Source organism: Cornus florida, unplaced genomic scaffold, assembly GCF_030987335.1.
Source record: "Cornus florida cultivar Cherokee Brave unplaced genomic scaffold, ASM3098733v1 CherokeeBrave_3.0.0_Hap2_Chr01, whole genome shotgun sequence".
NCBI classification, from domain to species: Eukaryota; Viridiplantae; Streptophyta; class Magnoliopsida; order Cornales; family Cornaceae; genus Cornus; species Cornus florida.
Window position 1 is genome coordinate 57,140,626 of NW_026775571.1, and position 21,650 is coordinate 57,162,275.

Genomic DNA, 21,650 nt, shown 5'->3' on the forward strand with positions numbered 1-21,650 from the left:
TTACAGCATCTGATTGGATATATCTCGCAACTTGCACAAGTTCGGTAGAGAACGGCGCTCTCGGGAATTAGACAGCTCACTGCCAACAACAATTTGGATCGATCGAAGATCTTTGATCGATCAAACACTAAGCTTCGATCGATCGAAGCTGACGTGGCACATAAATATCTTCCAGGCTTGATCCTATTGGCTGAGTTGGCACCGCCTTCATTTCGATCGATTGAAGACCACTTCGATCGATTAAAGCTTCCCTTCAATCGATCGAAGTTCCCCCTGATGCATTTTCTTGGCTTTTTTCCAACTTTGTTCCTTAGCTCTAAATTGGTTTAGATGGATCTTGTTAGCTTATTTGAACATTATTTACCTGAAATAGACAATAACACAATTAACTATCTAAGACATGAAAGTAAGATAGATGAATGGACTAAAATACCCTAGCTTAGGTGCTAAAATGCATCACATTTGAGCACTTATCAAAGGTTAGCAATGGCAAACCAATACATGCAAAATACAGTTGGAACAATAGAGCATGGGTAGCCCAAACAATGTATAGGCCTAAACAACTGGCCCAAAGTGAACTCCCACAAAGATTCAAAATAGATAAGACCGTTATGATCTACCCCCAAATCTAGTAAGAAAGGAAACTAATTCCAGCGTAGTTGCAAAGTAATTCATGCTGCATTGTCCAGTGGCTTTCACTACAAGAAAAAAGGGCTTCTACGAGGGGCCAAAAACGTCATGGAAACTTATTCACGGCACATTCTAGGCCGTCGTGCATGAGGGTTCCGTAAATACTTAATTTTTTTTACGAGAAAAAATCTATCTCGTAGAAAAATAATAGATTCGCTGTAGAAAATAATTTTGTTTTTGTATTAAATATATTTACAACATAGATATTTTCTCGTTAATAATTAACTTATGAGGTACCGGCGTATACCGTAGAAAAGTTTTCTACAGTGAATTGTAAATACCCGTAAATAATCTCACGAGACACCGACGCCTGCCGTAGAAAAGTTTTCTATGGCGAATTGTAACTACCCGTAAATAATCACGAGGCACCAACGTCTGCCGTAGAATAGTTTTCTACGGCGAGTTGTAACTACCCGTAAATAATCTCACTAGGTACAAAAGCAAGCCATAGAAAAGTTTTCTAAGGCGAATTTTAACTACCCGTAAATAATCTCACGAGGCATTGAAGCATGCCATAGAAAAGTTTTCCACGGCGAATTTTAGCTACCCATAAATAATATAAACCATTCTAACGACTTAATGTATGCCATAGAAAAGTTATTTAGGAGTATTTTCACTTATTTACGGGATTTCAAGCTCCCCGTAAATAATATATATATATATATTTATATTTAAATGAAGCACCCTTAATTAATACTAGTTAATCATCCACTACCTATAATTCACATCACTTTCAGTTATAATTCAACTCAAAAAAGCATACATATCCCATTAAATATATCAAAAGAGTTAAAATATTTTTACAATTCATTAGTTATAAGTGTGCCAAAACAATTCAACATTTATCAATGTTCCAAAACAGGAAGTAAATCCATTTGTCAAGAAAATCATCAATTTCTTAACACTTCTACTGAAAAATTGATAAACTTTCTAGCACTTGAGTTTTAGTCTGCACTTGTCAAAAAACCACCTCACTGTACAAAATCCAAGGAAGTAACTACAAAATTCACAGTACAAAATCCAAGAAAGTAGCTACATTACACAATTCTCAAATTCAGAATGCTAATAAAAAAGGGAAATAACAAGATTATCATTTATGAATCAAACACAAACATTTTGCTAAGAATTTCTTCCTCAAATCTACCAAAAATATTTCAAGCAGATAATTTTCCTTAATTGAATACTAGATTTTTGTAAGGATGTATGAGAACAGACAATATCATAATCTCTTTATATTCATGAACACTACAATATCATAATATGTAGTCTCTTTATCTCATGATTATGAGCAAATTTGAAACATTTTGCTAATAATTTCTTCCTTAGATCTGCCAAAAATATTTCAAGCAGATAATTTTTCTTAATTGAATACTAGATTTTTGCAATGATGTATGAGAACAGACAATATCATAATCTCTTTATATTCATGAACACTACAATATCATAATATGTAGTCTCTTTATCTCATGATTATGAGCAAATCTGAAACATTCTGAAACAAATCTGAAACATTATAGGTTTTTGGTGCAACGATTATGAGCAAATTTGAAACATTCTTGTTGGTGTTAATTGTTGCAAGACCCATTTTGGAGTAGCTTTTTCAGGCGTAGTATACGGCTTTCTCACTTAACCAACGCTACAAGTGGAGGATACATCAAAAACTGGTCAAGAAGAAGGAATCACTCTTGTTAGGCGAAATGTTGATCCATGTAAATCACTTATTGTATTCTCCCTCTTTGTTCTACTTTTAAGCTCCTTGGTTTTTATTATCGACCCTCCTCTTAACTCACTGGCAGATGACATCTCTATATAGACATTAAAATATATAGCGATCTTTTATGTAGCATAGAACTCTTGAGTTGGGAAACAATTATGATTACTTGTAAATTTGGAATAATGTCATTGTTATAGCTTTCATTTTCACCAGTTTTAGTAAATTTCATTAACCTCCAATTTTAGTTGCTCAAAACAGATTCATCATATTCTTTTAATAATTTCCTCAAAGTTCTACTACAACCTAGAAAATACTCATATCTTGTATATTCGTTTGTACAAAAGATAATTAAATAGAATGTGGTGGTTAATTTGATTTCTCACTTTTTAACAAAATGGCAATGGATAAGCTAATCAGTCCCATCTAAATTCTAAATAGAGAGGTGGAGCCCTGGAGTTTCACTTTTACAGAGAGTGTAGTGGGTGGGAGGGCGGGAGTTTGCTGCTTTGAAACAGAGAGGTGGAGCCCTTAAATTTCTATTTTACAGAGAGTGTAGTCCATGCAGGTCCTTAACGACATGCAAGAAGTCAGGTTAATCTGCTTTGAAACAGACAGTTGGGGCCCTATAATCTCTCTTTTGATAGCTTGTCCCAATGAACTTTCAAAATATAATAGTTTTTCGGAAGAGCTTTCGAGGCTTTAGAACACCTGTAAATTATCTTGATGAGAAAATTTGGAGTTGTTTATTTTTATTTTTTTACTTTTATAGATTTGAATCGACTAAAATTTGGATTTGAACAAAACTTTAGTTAGAATACAAGTTTTGGAAACTTAATTAATTTTTCTGTTCTGACAATTAAGAATGTTTTGGAAACTTAATTAAGTTTTAATAGGATTTACAAGTTTTTGAATGCTAAATTTCAATTATTCTTGGTGGGTGTTTTAGATAGAATATAAACATGAATAAAAAAAAAAAAAAAAAAGGCATTAACTAATAAAATTTGTGCAATAAAGTAATCCTTTGTAAGCATCCTGAGACATTTTTTTTTTTTAAAGGTTAATTCGCATCCTGAGAGTCTGAAACACTTGAGAGCATGATTTCTTATTAAAACTTAGAAGAGTAGAATACTTCTTTATTTACTTTGATACATGTCCATGACTCCATTCTATTCAATTTCCTAATAAAGAATGGTCCATACCCTACTACTGTGGTACTAAAGTATGGTTCCAATAATAGATGGAAAGGCTTCAAAATTTTCATGCAAAGACACAGTACTATTCCATGTAAAACTAAAAAATTTAAGTAAACTACTATTCCATGTAAAACTAAAAAATTTAAGTAAACTACTATTCCATGTAAAACTAAAAAATTTAAGTAAAGATATAAACAACATATTAACAACTTCTCCTCCACAACAATCAATCAAAACCTCCATATACGATGATCCCATACTCCCATGCTTTCAACATTTTAAAACAAGAAATAAAAATGGCCTCCACATGGGCTGATGTACCAATAAGGTAATAAAGTTCAAGATACACCGCAAAATTGGTCACTTAAAGGCACGTGACCCCCCTAAGTATGAGTATAAAAAGCATTAAAATTGTGCAATCATAAAAGAATTTTATCGCACATAAAGACCATATAACTTACAATAATAACATACACATGTATGCAAACTAGTAAAAATGTACATGCAATGCAACATATATATATAACTTTTGGATACATAATAAATTCTATCTCCATTTATATAACAATATAATACTCGTTCATGAATTTTGTGGGAATTAAATCAAATCCCTTTTAAAAGCCAAATATTAAGATGATAAAACTTAGAATAATCAAACTTTAGTACTTTTTGAGTATCCTGTTGATCATTATATGTGTCATTGACTTATAATTTGTCACCCTCATGATCTCTAAAGTGCCTGCAACTTTACAAGCACTCTCGATCGATGAAAATATCAGTGAGTCATTCGATTTTGCCCCAACCTCTATTCAAAATACACTACTTAATTCTTTAGAAAATTCAGGGACTAACCCTTCACAGGTTTTTTTAAAGAAAAATGTAGCTTCATAGTGTATTGCATTCACAACCCAAGTAAAACTACCCCTACTCCATTCAACAATTCCTAAACTCGAATTACGGATTTTCAGCCCAATCCCCTTTTCAATTTAAAATCACAGTCCAACAATCAAGTCTTGTCCAACATTTTCTTTTTAGATTTCAATTTTTCAGTTTTTCAATTTTTTTGATTTTTCAGAATATCAACTCAACAAGTATGCATATATATACTGAAAATGAAAAATGAAAATAAAAATAAAAGATAAAAGGCACATGACCCCCTTAAACAATCAACTTTTTTAGCATATAATGCATTGCCATGGTAATAATAAAAATGAAGAAGCATAGTATTTGACCTTTGGTGTAGACTGGAATCATAGAAATTCTGATACTTCTGCTCCTAATGAACTGGTGATAATCAATCCTGTCAAATATCTCAAAAATGTAATGCCAACAAATACATAAAAAAATCAGGTCGTATGACTAATTTAAGAAATATAATAATAAGTTAATGAATGACTAATTGACCTGAATAATTTTCACATATTTCTTAAAACATATTATAAACTTAAATAAATAATATTTTATTTATTTATTTATTTTTTTTTGAAAAAAACAACTTTCTATTACAAATACTTACCTTCTAGTATGGTAATTCAAAAAATATGGATTTTTTTTTCCACGCCATAGTTTCTTGCTTTTTTGCCTTTTGTTTCCTCTTTCCAATTTTTGGTTTGATATGTAATTTTCCCTTCCCTTTTTTACCCCAATCATTTTTAATATTTTTCACAGCATGAAGAATTTCAGTCCCAGACAATATTTTAGTCCTCCACCTATGTTCTTCACTCCCATCAAACCAACTCTTCTTTTTTCGAAATGGGTGAGTAGGAGATAGCTATTAACGGTGACCCAAGTAAACAGTCTTGGAGCTACAATTCAACCTCCTTGAACATGTGTCTTCACTACATGTTGGACAAGCTTTTTTACATGACCAGAGAGGTTACTAAAAGCTGGAAAGTCACTAATTGTCCACATTAAGATTACCTTCAAATTAAATATAGACTTTTCAAATGCATCATAAATTTCCATGCCTTTATCCCATAGCTCTTTCAAATCATCTATAAGTGGCTCCAAATACACATCAATATCATTCCCCGGTTGCTTTAGCCCTGGGATTAGTAATGTCAACATCATATTTTCTTTAGACATGAGTTCAAGTGGCGAAAGATTATATACCACCAATGTTACTGGCCAACAACTATATGCTGAACTAAGGTCACCGAATGGATTAAACCCATCAGTTGAAAGGCCAAGTCTTAAATTTCTTGAATCTAATGTAAAAGAAGGCCATTTTTTATCTATCGTATGCCATGCAGGCGTGTCAATCGGATGTCACATCTTTTTATCCCCACTTCTATGAGTTGAATGCCACGTTAGTTGTTTTGCTATTTCAAGGGATCCAAACATTTTTCTAAACCTTAGTACTATTGGAAAGTACCATAATACCTTAGCTGGGACACCATTTTGAACCTTTTTAGTACGCTCATTCTCTTTCCACCGTGAAGCACCACATTTTGGGCATTTAGTCATGTGCTTATTCTCTTTTCTAAATAGACAACAGTCATTCTTACCAGCATCTATTTTCTCATATCCTAAATCAAATTTCTTCAAAAAAATTTTGTTTCATAATAGCTCTTAGGAAGTTTGTTATTTTCTGGAAGCATATCCCCAAACATTTGAAGAAGTCTATCAAAACTAGTGTCGGATAAATTATTTGTTGCTTTGTGCTTGTATAAGGCAACAATTGCAGGCATAATCGTGTACCTTGTGCATTTTGGAAATAAAGGGGTCTCAGCATGTAATACCCCTAGTTTCAAAAGGATATAATTGGAAATTAATTATTTTATTGTATTATATTTTAGTTGTTTACGTGGCTTCATGTTATTTGTTTATTTGTGTATTTGCTTGTTTTTCATTAATTGATTAATTGTTTTATTTAATTGGATTGTTTATTTAATAACTGGATATTTTGTTTGCCTGTTTATTGATTAATTGTTATTTAATTGACTTGTATGTTTAATTGGTTATTTAATTGTATTTTTATTTTCTTTAATTGAATTAAATTAGTTTTAATTGTTTAAATATTTTTTTAGTTTATTTAAATGAGTTAATTAGGTTTAAATTACTAGTGTATTTTATTATAATGTTAAAATAGGGTTTTAGTCTATTATGACTCACGTATTGGCCGACTAGACTAGGAGTTGACTAGGTTTTCCATCTCTGATTAGAATTAGACCTAGGTTTTATTGGTGCCTATAAATATACTATTATACGTCCTCAAAAAGGGTTGAAAAAACCCTATACACGTACAGTTTTATAAAGAGAGAAACAGAGAGGGAATTGGAGAGATAGCAGTTAGGGTTTCTGCTGTGGCTTAAAGAATGGACCTAGGAGGAGGGAAGGTTGATCAGTAGGAGGTTGACAGTGAACGAACATCGTCGAAAGCTTAGGAAGACGGCGACGAAGTTTTGATTTAAAACCCCATAGGCAGTTTTATTTCTTGCTTTCTCTCTTTGACCTGTGTTCTGTGCATGCCTAGGTAATCTCTAGGAACTAAACAGATGTTAAATGGATTAAGTATGCATGTTAAATCTATTTTTAAACTATAAAATACGTGCTGAATGATTAAATTTAATTATCTGAATAACTCGGTTAAATTCCATATTAAATTTTTATTAATGATACATACTGTGTTTTAAATATTTTTTGGGCAACCTTGGGATGTAGACAGATTTCTAGGAACTTAAATAAGACATTATAGAGTGTTTATATCCTTGTTGGAGGTGAGAACGATGACAGAATGCAGGGACAGAGCCGACTCTAAAAGGAATGGAGCCGGGTGCAAAGGAATTTGGACCACGGCTCTCTATGAGAGAGAAAGCCGGCTCCATGGAATTAGGAAGCCAACTCCCTAGCTCACAAAGCCGGCTCGCCAGCTCTCCAGGGTGAGAGCTTGCTCTCTCATTTGTGAGAGCAATCTCTTTTGCCAAATTTGTTACAGGAATGATTTTTTTCTATGGTTTTTAGTTGAGAGCTTGCTCTATTAGTTTTAAGAGCATGCTCTTTTAGTTGAGAGCTTGCTGTGTTAGTTTTGAGAGCATGCTCTTTTAGTTGAAAGCTTGCTCTATTAGTTTGAGAGCATGCTTTTTTGCCAAAATACCTATTGGAGTGGTTTTCCTACGGTTTCGTTATTTTTTTTTTTATTTCAAAACTATTATGGGTTGATTAAATTGGATTCTAAATGGTTCTTATAAGATATTAGGATCCCATTATGCATAATCTTTATCAATATGCTAATGTCTTGAACAGTAGGAAAGTTTAAACAATTTCGCATGCGGTTAACGAATAATAAATATTTAGTTGCTTAACCATATTTTAGCAACTTAAATGACTGGAAACTAATTTTCAAATCTGTATGGGATGCATAATAGAGTCATATACATGTTAGATTTTGTTATGTGTATCTTGGATTTTAATTGAAGAATTAATAAATTATAATCTGTCAATTACATGGATGTTGGTCTGGATTTTAATTTGACAAATTATTAAATTATATTCTATCAATTATATGAATGTATTCTGGATTTTTAATTGTTGAACTACTAAACTCTGTTCTGCAATTACATGGATTAAATGCTTTGGATTCTAATTGCTAAACTATTAAATAATGTTCTAGCAATTACAAGGATGTTATTTTGGATTTTAGTTGATGAACTGTTAAAAATCTATTTTTATCAACTATATGGATTATGTTGATTTTATTTGATGTACTGTTAAAGTGTTGCATTGTTTATGGATCATATGCATGATTTGCACCGGTATGGGATGGTGGCATATTAGGGATGGATTAGATCAAAACGTTAATTTATACCTATTCATACATACAGAATGGATTAACTAAAACAGTTAAATCCTATATGGTTGCATGTCTTGTCAACTAAAATGGTTGAACGACATATTGGATGTTTGTTTATATTTCTGTATTAGGAAGGGAATGGGTTTAATTAAAATATTTAAATCCTAATTATATATTGTGTCTGGACGACGAACAGTTGACCAACACAACATTGTATTTGGATGGAATTTATATATATATATATATATATATATATATATATATATATATATATTTATGGTACCACGATATGAGCTTGAGCCTCAGGATCGTTGGTTAGGGAGCGTATATGCGTTGGGATGTGTAACTGGTTGTGATGGTTGAGGTATACCCTGTTAGGTTTAGGTACTCATGCCCACCTATGGGTATGTTTTTGCATGTTGTCTTGTATTCAGGTTGAGACCCCCATTGTAGTCCAGTGAGAGTCCTGTAGTGTGGATATATATATATTTACGGACTATATAGATATGGTTGAGATATCTAGGATGTATCTGCGTATCGGGTCTCTGTTTGGATTGTAGTTAGAATAGAACTTATTCATGGGCCTGACCTACTATTTTTTTTCAGGTATCGGACGGTTCCAGTTTTAGAGCTTATTCATGCTGAGCAGAGACGGTCACTCACTCTTCCGATTGCGTAGGACTGCTATTTTTATTTAGTTTTAGAATTTTCTTGCTTAGTTTAGTTTAAATTCAGTTGGGATTTGAATAGGGGTCCACTAGATGGATTCCCAAGTTGTGTTCATGGAGTATCAGTTGTATCAAAAGAGTTTATTTATTAATGGAATTTTATTCTGAGGTTTCAGTTTCTGGATTATCATTTTAGTTTCTTTTCAGTAATTTTATTTATTCCTGTTTATCCTAATTGTATTCTGTGTTCATTTATTGCTGATTGGTTTGATATCCTTGGGTGTTTGGTCGTGGTTCTGGCCAACCCGCATCCGAAGATCCGGGGTATCACAGTTGGTGTCAGAGCACTCCAAGTTCTAGTATCCTTAGAAGTGTCTTTCGTTATAAGACTTCCGCGTGGCGTTTCTTAAATAAAAAAAAAAAACTTCAAGCCATATTAGAATTCATTGTACTCTATTTACGGTTCGTTAGAAGGAGCTGATGTCAATCAAAATTCCATAGTTATGGAATAGTTGACACTAGAATAAGGATGGGGTCTAAGGCAAAAGCAACAAAGACCCAAAGGAGTGAAAGAGTACGTTGTCGAGTTCTATGCCAGAAGCAGAACTTGGGATTGAAGGTTTAGTAATGGGGTTGGCATTACTTAGAAAGTATAAGCCAAGAAATGATTAAGGTGCACGTGTTAGGTCACTGCATGTCGGGGCTAACACAACTTCCGTTGATCTTAAAAAGGAGACAAGCGAGGCTTAGGAGTCCGAAGAGGATCCTAATGGAGGAGATTTCAGAGTATCCAAGGAAAAGAATACTAAATCTTCAAGATGAATGATTGTACGAGGATGAATTTTATTCGCTCGTAGTGGAATGAATGATACAAGTAGAGTTGGTGTGAACCAATCTATATATAGTTAAATTTTTGTATCATCTATAAGGGAGATAGACAAAAGGTACTCTTCAGGAGTTTGGGAATCGGATGGAGTTCTTATTAGAATGAAACAATGATTTTATATCATGTTTCAGAGATTGTTGGGATTAGGTTGCTTTATAAAGTCACGTTAGACGGTTGGTATTCCGCGTATAAGGAGGATGAGGGTAAGTCTTTCGTTTTGCTTAGGCAAACGAATATTGCTTTTAAGTTACGTTGAACGGATAGGTTTCGAGGCTGGATGATTACTTACGAAACTATAAACAAAGATTTTAGTGAAACAATTTTGTAAGTTGAGTTCAAAGGAGGTTTTGTTGTTTAGAATGAACGATAGCTGAAGTAGAATTATATTTTTATTTTTATTATGTGTATCATACGTGTTTTATTTTTCGTTAATTAATCAGGATTGGGAATATGGTTTGGTTGGGGACACAAGTATGTGATCAGCCAACTACTATTTTTATAACATGAAGTAATAGCACTATTTATGCTAGGATTGTGAGCATGTGGTCATAGGATTTGGTAGATATACATGATTCTAGCCAATCTTTAGGACCTGGACATGTATCATTATGGTATACTACTTGGGATAGGATAGTTAAACTATCAATACGCGTCAACTAACCTAAAATGATTAGTTTGATATGCTTTACACTAAATATGGATTCATTTTTACAACACCCTAATATTGGTAGATATTAATGTGGCGGTATTCGTAAGGTTGTGGTAGATAAAGATCACTGTAATGCCACTATGGTTTACCAAAGGTGTCGGAGGGGTAGAACATCTTCATAGAAATTTAGGAAGTGACCATCAAGACGGAAGAAGGATTTCGTGCTGGTAGGTACTTATTAGAATGATGCCGAGAGAGGATAATGGACTGATTAAATCTTCATCAGTCTTATTCGTAACTAAGACACTATTCACGAGTGTATCATTTGGAGGAGTTGCTGGTGTTGCACTTGGAGGAGGAACCAAAGTTTCTACACTGTATAAAATGTGGAATTTTTTTTTTTTTTTTTTTTAAGAGTCATGATTCGTAACAATTAGCTGTTGCTACGACGTTGATGACTATATAGAGGATAGGAAAAGTTCCATATGCATTTGAAACGAGACAGGGAGTCAAATTGACACTTACTTATATTAAAGAAGTAAGGTGTGTCAAAGACAGGATGGTGAGACCGATCACCTATAATAAGGAAGAGGTGCACGATGTGTGTGGAAAAGTCATAGCTAGTTGATTTTCATTATCGGTAAGTTTATCACTAACTGGTAATGTATAGATTCAGTTGCAGGGTTAACTTTTGACGATGCTCCAATTTAAACAATGGATGCAGACAAAACCTAGGGGTACCAAACTAGATGGTACTTTCTGTAGACAAATGGGAAAGAGGATGTAAGGACTGAGGTTCACAACTCTTAGTTCTTTATTCATCCTGGTGAAACTAAAATGCTTCACGGTATGAAACAGATGTGTGGAGGATAGGCAAGAAGAGGGAAGTAGTGATTTTGGACACAATTTCTAATATTTATTAGATAATTGAGTTGGATCATTCAAGATTACTGGATCCTTGCAGCCATTTTCTATACTATAGTGAAAATAGTAGAGCATTTTCACAGATTTAGTCGAGGGATTGCTGACTTTACAAAAGGGTCTGGATTTTGGTTGGGATATTAAATTAATTTCTAATTTAAATCAGCTGAATTCTTATTTATTTCGAACTGGTAGGATATTAGTTCATATGAATAGAGTGGATTACGAGACGACTTAGATGCATCAAAGTAGTGATACACACTTTGCATTAAGTTCTGTCTGGTGGAAGGGAATATAGAAGTGGACGCTCTCAACAACCGATAGGATATTAATATCTTTCGATTAGTTGTTGAGTTCGCAGTTGGAGTTTTAGCCTGTATAATAATGACACTAGTTGTTATCGAGGAAAATAAGGAAGTCAACTTCAAATATTGGGGCTGATCTTAGTGGAGGTGTATCTTACTCGGATAGAGCTTAAGGTACTGAAGGAGGATTAGAAGTTCTGTAAATGATGTCCGAATGAATGAGATATAAAACTTTGTTAATTCTTCTCAAGGCACGTAGACAATTATAAGGTCCATCAAGATATCGACTATCTGTTCTAATGAACCGGTTGGTGTAAAGATATGTTTAATTGGTCTATCTGGATAGATTGGTTTTAAATTAATGCTATGTGTATGATATGCATGCTATGACTATGTGTGATTTAGTTTATTGTTAAGTTTAAAACTCGGGACATGGTTGAATTGTCGGCATGGTTGATTTGCCAAAGTATTACTAAATATACTTAAAGAGGTATGGTTGATTTTCTAAAGACATGGTTGAATTGTCGGCATAGTTGATTTGCTAAAGCATAATTAAAAATTGCTCTGTTAAATTTGGTATTGGCTTTTGGTATTGCATATAGATTAAAGTTACCAAATTTGTTTAGCACTGGATGTATAGGAATTTTGTGCAATTATTCTATGAAACTTGGAGGGCTTAAAACCTTGATTTTGATCTCATTCCACTCATTTTTGACCTAAATGCTTGGAATACAAAAGCTTTGCCTCACCTTCCTCTGCAAAACACTTGAAGGAATTCTTGAAATTCCAATATTGCTTCCCTTGGATTCAAGCGGAACAATCATCTTGTGAGGTATGGGATGATTTATGTTTATAATCTATGAATTTTAAATGTTTTATTGTAGTTTAGAATAATTTGTATGCATGTCTTTAACATAATTAAAAAGTTGGTTGGTAGTAGTACCTTGCATGAAATTAAGCTAAAACATGATATTGTTAAAGGTCATGACTTGATCTGTAACTTATATTAATTTGAAGTCATTTAGAGTTATTTTGAAATCTAGAGAAATTAATTTTTAATTACATGTTCTTTTGATTTAAATCAAGTTTTGAATTAATATATGTAATGACCATGATATATTCTTTACCATATATTAAATTGAAAGCATTTGGAGTCGTTTTATAATTTAGAGATTTAATTATTTTATTTTAATTAAATTCTATTTAGTAGTTCCACTTATTTGATTATGTTTTTAACATGATATTAAATTAGGTCATTTCTTGTTTTTTAACATATATTAATTTTAGAATAATTGGATGAGTTTTGAAATCTAGAGATTTTAATTAAATAAATTAATTAAAATCTATTTAATGGTTCCACTTATTTAATTATATTTTTAAGTTGATATATGTAATAACCATGATATGTTCTTTAGCATATATTAAATTGAAAGCATTTGAAGTTGTTTTAAAATCTAGAGATTTAATTATTTTATTTTAATTAAACTCTATTTAATAGTTCCACTTATTTGATTATGTTTTTAACATGATATTAAATTAGGTCATTACTTGTTTTTTAACATATATTAATTTGAGAATAATTGGATAAGATTTGAAATCTAGAGATTTTAATTAAATAAATTAATTAAAATCTATTTAATGGTTCCACTTATTTAATTATGTTTTCAAGTTGATATATTTAATGACCATGCTATGATATTTAACATATATTAATTAGGGATTATTTGAAGGAGATTTGAAATTTAGAGAAATTAATTAATTAGTTTAATTAATTTTTATTTAAGTGTTCTATTCATTTAAATATTATTTAACTTGATATATGTAATGACCATTCTATGATCTTTGACTTTTATTAATTAGAGAACATTTGGATGAGATTTGAAATCTAGAGAAGTTAATTATTTTATTTAATTAATTTTCATTTTTATTGTATTAATGATTTGACTATGTAATTGAAGTTATTTGCCTGTTTAAATCATAAATTCGGACTTATATTATATTCATGATAATATATATTTTCAATATTGATAATATGGTTGTGGTGTAACGAATTGCACATTGAAGATTTGATATGTGTGTTATTGCAAGTGTAACGGATACACATTGAAGATTCGACATTTTATATACCATAGTAGTTGTGGACTTAGAGCATGTATTGTGTGTTTCTAAAATTGGTTTGTGCATGGTAAATAGTTTATGACCTTGTATATACATGTTGATATATACATTGTTGCACAATTTGTTGATTTTGGAAACTTGGAATGTCGTTTGTTTTGAATATGAGTAGAGTATGTCTCTAGGGTGGGAGATTAGCTCTCCCCACACGTGCGCATTATGGTAGTTCCCGGTGGGTTAGTAACCCAAAATAGTTAAAATTGTCGGTTCGATCCGATGTGATATCCAAGTCTTCTACTATTTGATTTCCCATTCAATTCCAAGTTATTAATCATGGATTATTTGTAACTTGTGATTTGATGCTTAAAGTCTCTTTACGGTTTTGTATACTAACGCTTGTATACTTGTATGCCGTGGATTTATTATTTCAATAACTTATGTAGCTGAGATGATCCCTTAGTTCACCTTGGAACATAGATGTTAGGTGGCATGAATCACTTTAGTTGTTTCAAGTTGATAACTTTGATGATCTATATCTTGTTGCATTGTATTAGAGGTTCCAATGTTGCTAAATTGTTTCATTTAGTTGTTTTGGCATTTTATATTTCGAGTTGATAACTTTGAGAATCTATATCTTGTTGCATTGTATAGTATGCTTCTATATTGTTGCGTTGTATAGTATGCTTCTATATTCTATAGATGTTAGGTGGCATGAATCACTTTAGTTGTTTCAAGTTGATAACTTTGATGATCTATATCTTGTCGCGTTGTATTAGAGATTCCAATGTTGTTAAATTGTTTCATTTAGTTGTTTTGGCATTTTAGATTTCGAGTTGATAACTTTGAGAATCTATATCTTGCTGCGTTGTATAGTATGCTTCTATATTGATTACTTGCATAAATATTGTGATTTATGTTGAATTGTTCTAATGTAGCTTAGGAATGATCCTATAGACTTATTTGGAACATAGACGTTAAGTGGCATGAACCACTTTAGTTGATTTCGTATTTTTATTTCCAAGTTGATAATATTGAGAAATTATAACTTGTTGCGTTGTATTACATATCCCAATATGGTTTAATTACGTTAACCATGTGATTTATGTAGATGATGTGCTAAAGTACCTTAAGATGATCCCTTAGTCTCACTTTTGATATAGAAGCTAGGTGGCATGAACTACATCGATCAATTTATATTAACTTTCAAAACTTGTAAAACTTAGGTTATACACATGTCAATTTCCTATGAGTAATGTAAGTTACTCACCCCTGCTGAATGCGATTTGTTTAAGGCAAGAAGACATGGTTTCGGGACATGCAACAGCCCTAGGTTGTTTTGTTAATTTGGTGTACTTTTAATATATTTTTGCTGACATACAAGTGTTAGCATGTTTAAGTATTACTTATAAAGTTGTAATACTTGGCTAGGTTCAATATGCCATTTTTTTTGCTTTGTGTTATGTAAGGTGTACTTAAATACACTCTTTAAAATGTATATGACATGTATGAAATAAGGCCATTTACTTTAAAGTTGTCTTCTAAGTACTTTTGGTTTAATGTATAATTAAGAAAAAAAATGAAGAAATTGGACGCTTTAGCATGTTATCCTTCATATGGGAAGTGTATACTTTACATAAGCACACCCTTTAGGTCTCTTTATATATGCATGAAGTGTGGCCAAGGGTCAAACGGTCTTTTGAATGCATCTATACATGTTGGTTTCAAGTTTTTCTTTTAAATGTCATTTTTAACGCTTTTGAGGTTTGATAGGTCATATTTTGCATCAGCGGGATTTTAAAACTGTAGATCATTGTAGCACGTCCTAATATGTATATTACGTCTGTATGTATGGTCATTTTTGAGCAAAACCCTTTCCTTGGTGAAATGAGCCTCATATTGACTCATTTTGCATTTTTTATGCAAAATCTGGTTTAAGGGTGTTTTGGGATTTTTCCTTTGGTTAAGAAATTCCGACCTTGACATGGTCATTTAGAAAATGTGATTTGGGGAGGGGGGGGGGGGTGTGATTCACAACATTTTACCAAAAAATGTCGTCTCGGTCTTGAAAACCCCGCGTCAAATCTAATTTTTTGGTGCGCGCACTTTTTCAAGAAAAAGTCTGATCTAAGGGGCATTTTAGGTATTTCACTTGAAAATTAAAAATTTCTCTTGACATGGCCATATAGAAAAGATGATTTTTTTGGGGGGGAGGGGGGGTTACTTCACAACTTTTTTTCCATAAAATGTCGTTTAAGCCCTCAAATTAACATTTCAATCTAAAAAATTAGTGCAGGCCATTGGTATGTCAAGGCTCTCATGAGGATACTCATCGACGCGCGTGTGCGCGGCATGCTCCTGGTGGTGCCCATGGTGCTTCCTCGTGGCAGCCTTGACATTACGTCTTCAAATGGCCATATCTCTTTCGTCCGGAATCCGAATAAGACGATTCTTAAGTCTAATTTTATCAATTTTTCATCGTCTATCCAACGGTGTAATCGGTGGCACCCTAATAGTTTCTTAAATGACCATTTTTACCCTAGGGCTAAACTTGTCTATTTTTAAAATGTCGCTTCTGCTTTGTCTTCTTTTGAATCCCGTGGCTTTATGGGAAGTCATGTTTATGTCTTAGGGATGACATACATCTCTCAAGACTTTATTTCCATATGTAAATACCATTTTGCCCTTAAGGCTATACGTGGATTTTTTTTAACCCTAGATTCTGTTTTCATTCTCATTGAGTTTCATGACCTCATGGAGGGCCGCTTTGGTGTCTTAGAGATGTATTGCATCTCTAGAGACTTGGTTTTTATTTTTGCTTCTGTATTTGGGACCCATTATAGGGTTAAACTACAGGTCATCACAGGACGCACTGGCTTGAAAAACCAGGGACGTCATAGGTGGTATTAGAGCTCCTAGGTTCGAAAAACTTTGGACAACGAGTTTTGGGTGCATATCATATTTTTGTTGCTATGTTTTACGTGATTATATGCTACTTGTTAACATGTTTTGGTATTATAATATGTTTACGTGTTTCTTGATAACATGCTTAGTTTGATAACATTTTTAAGTGCTTATGTGACAATTTGTTTAGAAGTTTACCTTATTTGTTTTAGCATGTTGTATATGCTTATTTTTTTTAGCATAACTGTATGTTACATACATTGACGTGCTACTTATTTCGTGCATTCATGGCGTGAGTTGCATTCGGTCATAATAACTTGTGTTATTGCTGACCTCTTTTCATTCTGCGTTTAGCGTTATGGTCTTGACTTATGGAGAGTCTTCTTGTCAGGGCTCATGTGAGCGTAGAGTGGCCATCTTTGTTTGGTGGAATGAGACGTGGGCCTTGGGGGCGCTATTTCATCCCATTCTTCTTTCATAGCTTTATAACTGGATTATGGGGCATCCAAGGTATCGGTATCATCTCTTGGGGTTTTGTGGTTACCTTGATGTGATGACATCATTGGGGTCTTTGTTTCTAACATCATGGGATGATGAGTCAGGGATGACTCGTGTCCTTCCTTCGGAAGTTGGGAGTTGGGAGTTGGGAGTTAGGCTTGTGAACCTCAACGACGAGGTTCTCATGACTTGTGATGAGCGCTGAAAAGTGGCATTTAAAAAACAGCAAGTTCAATTGATCTTAACATTCTCTCGATCGATCACAGCAAGATCGATCTGGCCTCATCAAGATGGATCCAAGCAATTGGCCTTATCCAAAAGACCTCACCATGTTCAATCGATCTAACCTTTCTTAGATCGATCGAAAATATTCGATCTTATCCACACCTACCACCCTACCTACCACTTTTGTCTCTCTCCTAAAATATCCCAAAATATCTTAGAGATTTATCTTTATTCAAAAAAGCGCTGCCAAGGATGGATCGATCTCTCCAGCATTCGATGGATCTAACCAATGTTCGATCGATCTCAACATAGTTCGATCGATCTCAACATAGTTCGATCGATCGAACCTCCTCAAGTCCATAAAAAAAATAAAAAATAAAAAATAAAAATAAAAAAAAAATATTCCAACTCCTTAAAAGTTGGCTCATGGTGCAATCATTGCAAGGACTCTAGTGCACAAATCCAGACTATTGGGTGTGACATTTGAGCCTCTTATATAAGGATTTGGAGCCATTTTAAGATATATCATCTAATATCTCAAGAGACAACATATGATCTACCTTGGAGAGGAGGCTAGAGACTAGAGAGCTTTTACACATCTTTGGGAGTTCTTCCATTCTTCTAGGATTTTCATCAAGAAGGAGGTCATTCCTACCATAGAGATAGCCCTTGAGGGTTGGATGACTACTTCAATGATTGGCTAGACATCTACTTGGGGCTAGAGTAGCCCCTAAGGTTGCTTCCTAGACTTACTGCTTTATATATTTTTGGGGATTTACTTGTAATAAATGTCTTGATCTTGGATTTATATATATATCTTGTGGTTTCTACTTAATGTGTACTAATTAATGCTTCTAATTGATTATCTATTTCTACTCATATGTCTATGTATGCTAGAATGGATGATTCATGTGCTTCTCTCTAGATTTAATGGAATTTATGCATGTCTATGTGTATAAATGAAGCTAATCTAGTGATAATCAAAACATAGTGCTTAATTGAACACTCTTGCAATTTATTTGACGGTTCACACTTGTTTCTTGATGAATTGTGCCACACCTTTAGCTTACTTAGTTTAATTTCCATGTCTTTAGTGTAGATGTAGTGTAATTGCTTTAGATTCATAGATAGGTGGATAATCTATTCTTGTTCCTTAGTGTTCCATGCTTGTGAATGCAAATGGGTGTATGTTTCTAGATAGTTGTGTGTGCATAAATTGTGGTTTCATTTGATAGGTTGTGCTTTTCATTTGAATTGGCTAGACAATCTATACTTATTTGCCATCTATGCCTAGTTTGAATTAATGTCACACATACACACAAGTTGCAATTCAATTTCCCCATTGATATACAATTGCTAGTGTCTAGTGACGTCAAGCTTAGTGGTGAGCTCTAGTACCCCAAGTCCTCTCCTCCAAGTCTTTTTCCTTACTTTCTAAATTGTTACTTTTACTTGCTCTAATTTCAATTGCATTATAGTTTAATCAACCAAACAAATGAACTTTTTGATCATTCGACCTACTAACCCTATACATTATTTCCATTACAAACACGCCCACAATCCCTTGGGACGATCCCTACTTACCCTAGCTATATTTTTAGTTAGAGGTAGTAGTGGCATTTATAAATTTAAAACTTGGCCACATTGCACATACACACACTCTTTTGCAAGTCTTTAGACGTTAGTGCGGCGACACACCAAGTTTTTGGCACCGTTGGCGGGGATTGAATTGGCAACGCCGTATTTCTTTGGAAACAAATAGGAGTTAGTACTTTTTGGATCAGGTCTTTACTTTACTTTTATCTTTGTTACTTATTGTGTTTGTTCTTATTTGGCTAGGTGAATTGAGCAAAGAAGTCAAGCAAAGGAGAATTGGAAAGCAAGGAGATAAGCTAAGCATAAACAAAGGCTAAAATCTAAAAATTACAAAGCTAAGCGGAAAAATTGAAAAAAAAAAAATCAGTTGAAGTTGCTTAAGGACCCTTTATGAGATCTTTCTAACTCAATCTCTAGTTAAATCGTCGGCCCGTATGGTGGCAAGTTTTTCAATTCTTAAATAAATCGTGAGCCCGCGTGGAGGCAATTTAATTTTCTTTACATATTGTTCAAGCATGGGAGTATGGGATCATCGTATGTGGAGATTTATTGATTGATTTGTTGTGGGGGCGAAGTGATTGTTATTTGCTTGCTATTTGTTTTGCTAGTGCATGTATAGTCATAGGTTATTGAATCCTACTCTTGTCCCTCCTAATTTATATCTTGAATCGGTTGCTCATAATCCTAGGGGAAGAGGTAGTTCTCATCACTCCATTTCATCAATGGAGGAGCAACATGACGACCATGCGGAGGACATTGGTCACGTAGATCAACAAGGCATCCTCCACCCTAATGTACATCATGATAATAATGAAGTACCATTAGGCATGCCAAGACCATTCATTTCATAACAACAACAAGGCCAAGTTCCATTGGGAATGCCTCGGCCAATTTATGTTCCACAACCTCCCATTTTCCAAGACAACTAAGGTGTTCAAGTAGCACCACCGGTTGTAAATCTACCTTTTGCTTTAAGAGACCATTATGTGCCCAATGAATATAATGCACCAACATGCATTCAATTGACCCCATTTAGAATACATCATTATGAGATTAAACCACAAACTATTCAAATGCTTCCTAACTATTATGGACTTCCAAGTGAAGAACCTTATAAGCATTTGGATGAGTTTCTTGAAGTGTGTTCCACCATGAGATACACAAACATGCCAGAAAAGGTTTTAAGGCTTAAACTCTTTCCTTTTACCCTTAAAGGCAAAGCAAAATATTTGTTCAACAATCTTAGGCCTTTTTCGATAACTTCCTGGGCAGAAATGTAACAAGAGTTCTTGAAGAAGTACTACCCGATTTCTAAGACCAATGCCATGAGAACTTCCATTCATGAATTTTCTCAAGGGGATGGGGAAATGTTTCATGAGGCATGGGAAAGGTTTAATGATTTGCTTAGGAAGTGTCCACATCATGACATGCCTAAGTGGCAATTAGTTCAATATTTCTTTAAAAGTTTGCCGGATAGTCACAAGGGTATGTTTGATGCATCTATGGGTGATTCTTAACTTAATAAGCATGAGGATGATGTGTGGCATCTTTATGAAAGCATGATTGAAAATTCAATACATAGATCCTTATCTTCTAAAAATGGTAGAAACCTAGGTGGAAGGAAGAATGTCGGTTTATATCAAATTGACAATTCCAATGACATAGCCGCCACGATGAAATCCTTATCTCAAAGGTTTGATCAATTTTTAATCAACCAAACTTTGGCAAATCAAGTGTCTTCCTCCCCTAATTATGATCATCATACATCTAATGTATCTTGTATGACTTGTTTAAGTGTCTTCCATTCTACTTCCAATTGTCCCCATGGACATGTGCAAAGTGAGCATCATGAGCAAGTCAATGCTGTATTTATCAACCAAGGGAATAATCCCTATGGCACTCATTACAATTTGAGCTGGAGGAACCATCCAAATTTCTCTTGGAAAAGCCAAGGGGAAGGCTCAAACCCTCCCCAAGGTGGTTTTCAAGGGAAGTATGTTCCACTTCCAATGCAAGGCCAAGGTTCCCAAGGTTTTAGATCATCATTTCAATCACATAGAAATTAATTTTCAAATTCTTATTTCCCTAACCAATCATCGTATTCCCAAGGAAATTCTAGGAGTCCCGCTTTTGAAGAAAAAGTGTTAAAATAATAGCATGATAGATCGTGATAGGAGGAGACCTACTGAGAGAGTAAAGATCTGACGTTGTGCTTTTCAACAGTAGCCGGGAGAAGGGACGGCGACCAAAAATTCGTGTAAAAAGGAAGAATTAGCAATATCAGACAAGCTAATCTTGTTTTGTATACTTATATATATAATCGTGACTCTGCTATTAAATTGTTGATTAATTAGTATAGCATGCTTTAACGAACTATAGTTATGAATCTCTTATTATTTAAGATTAGGACATGTATTGCATGCAATCTTTTGTTTTTAATCAAATATATGATAAGAACTTGTAAAATCTCTATGAATATACATGTCTGATCTATAAA

At 33.6% G+C, this 21,650-nt stretch overlaps 1 pseudogene; it reads right to left on the reverse strand.

Moving 5' to 3' along the window:
• Positions 1 to 20,484: 20,484 nt before the first annotated feature.
• Positions 20,485 to 20,582, reverse strand: LOC132283849 (small nucleolar RNA R71; annotated as a pseudogene).
• Between the last annotated feature and the right edge of the window lie 1,068 nt (positions 20,583 to 21,650).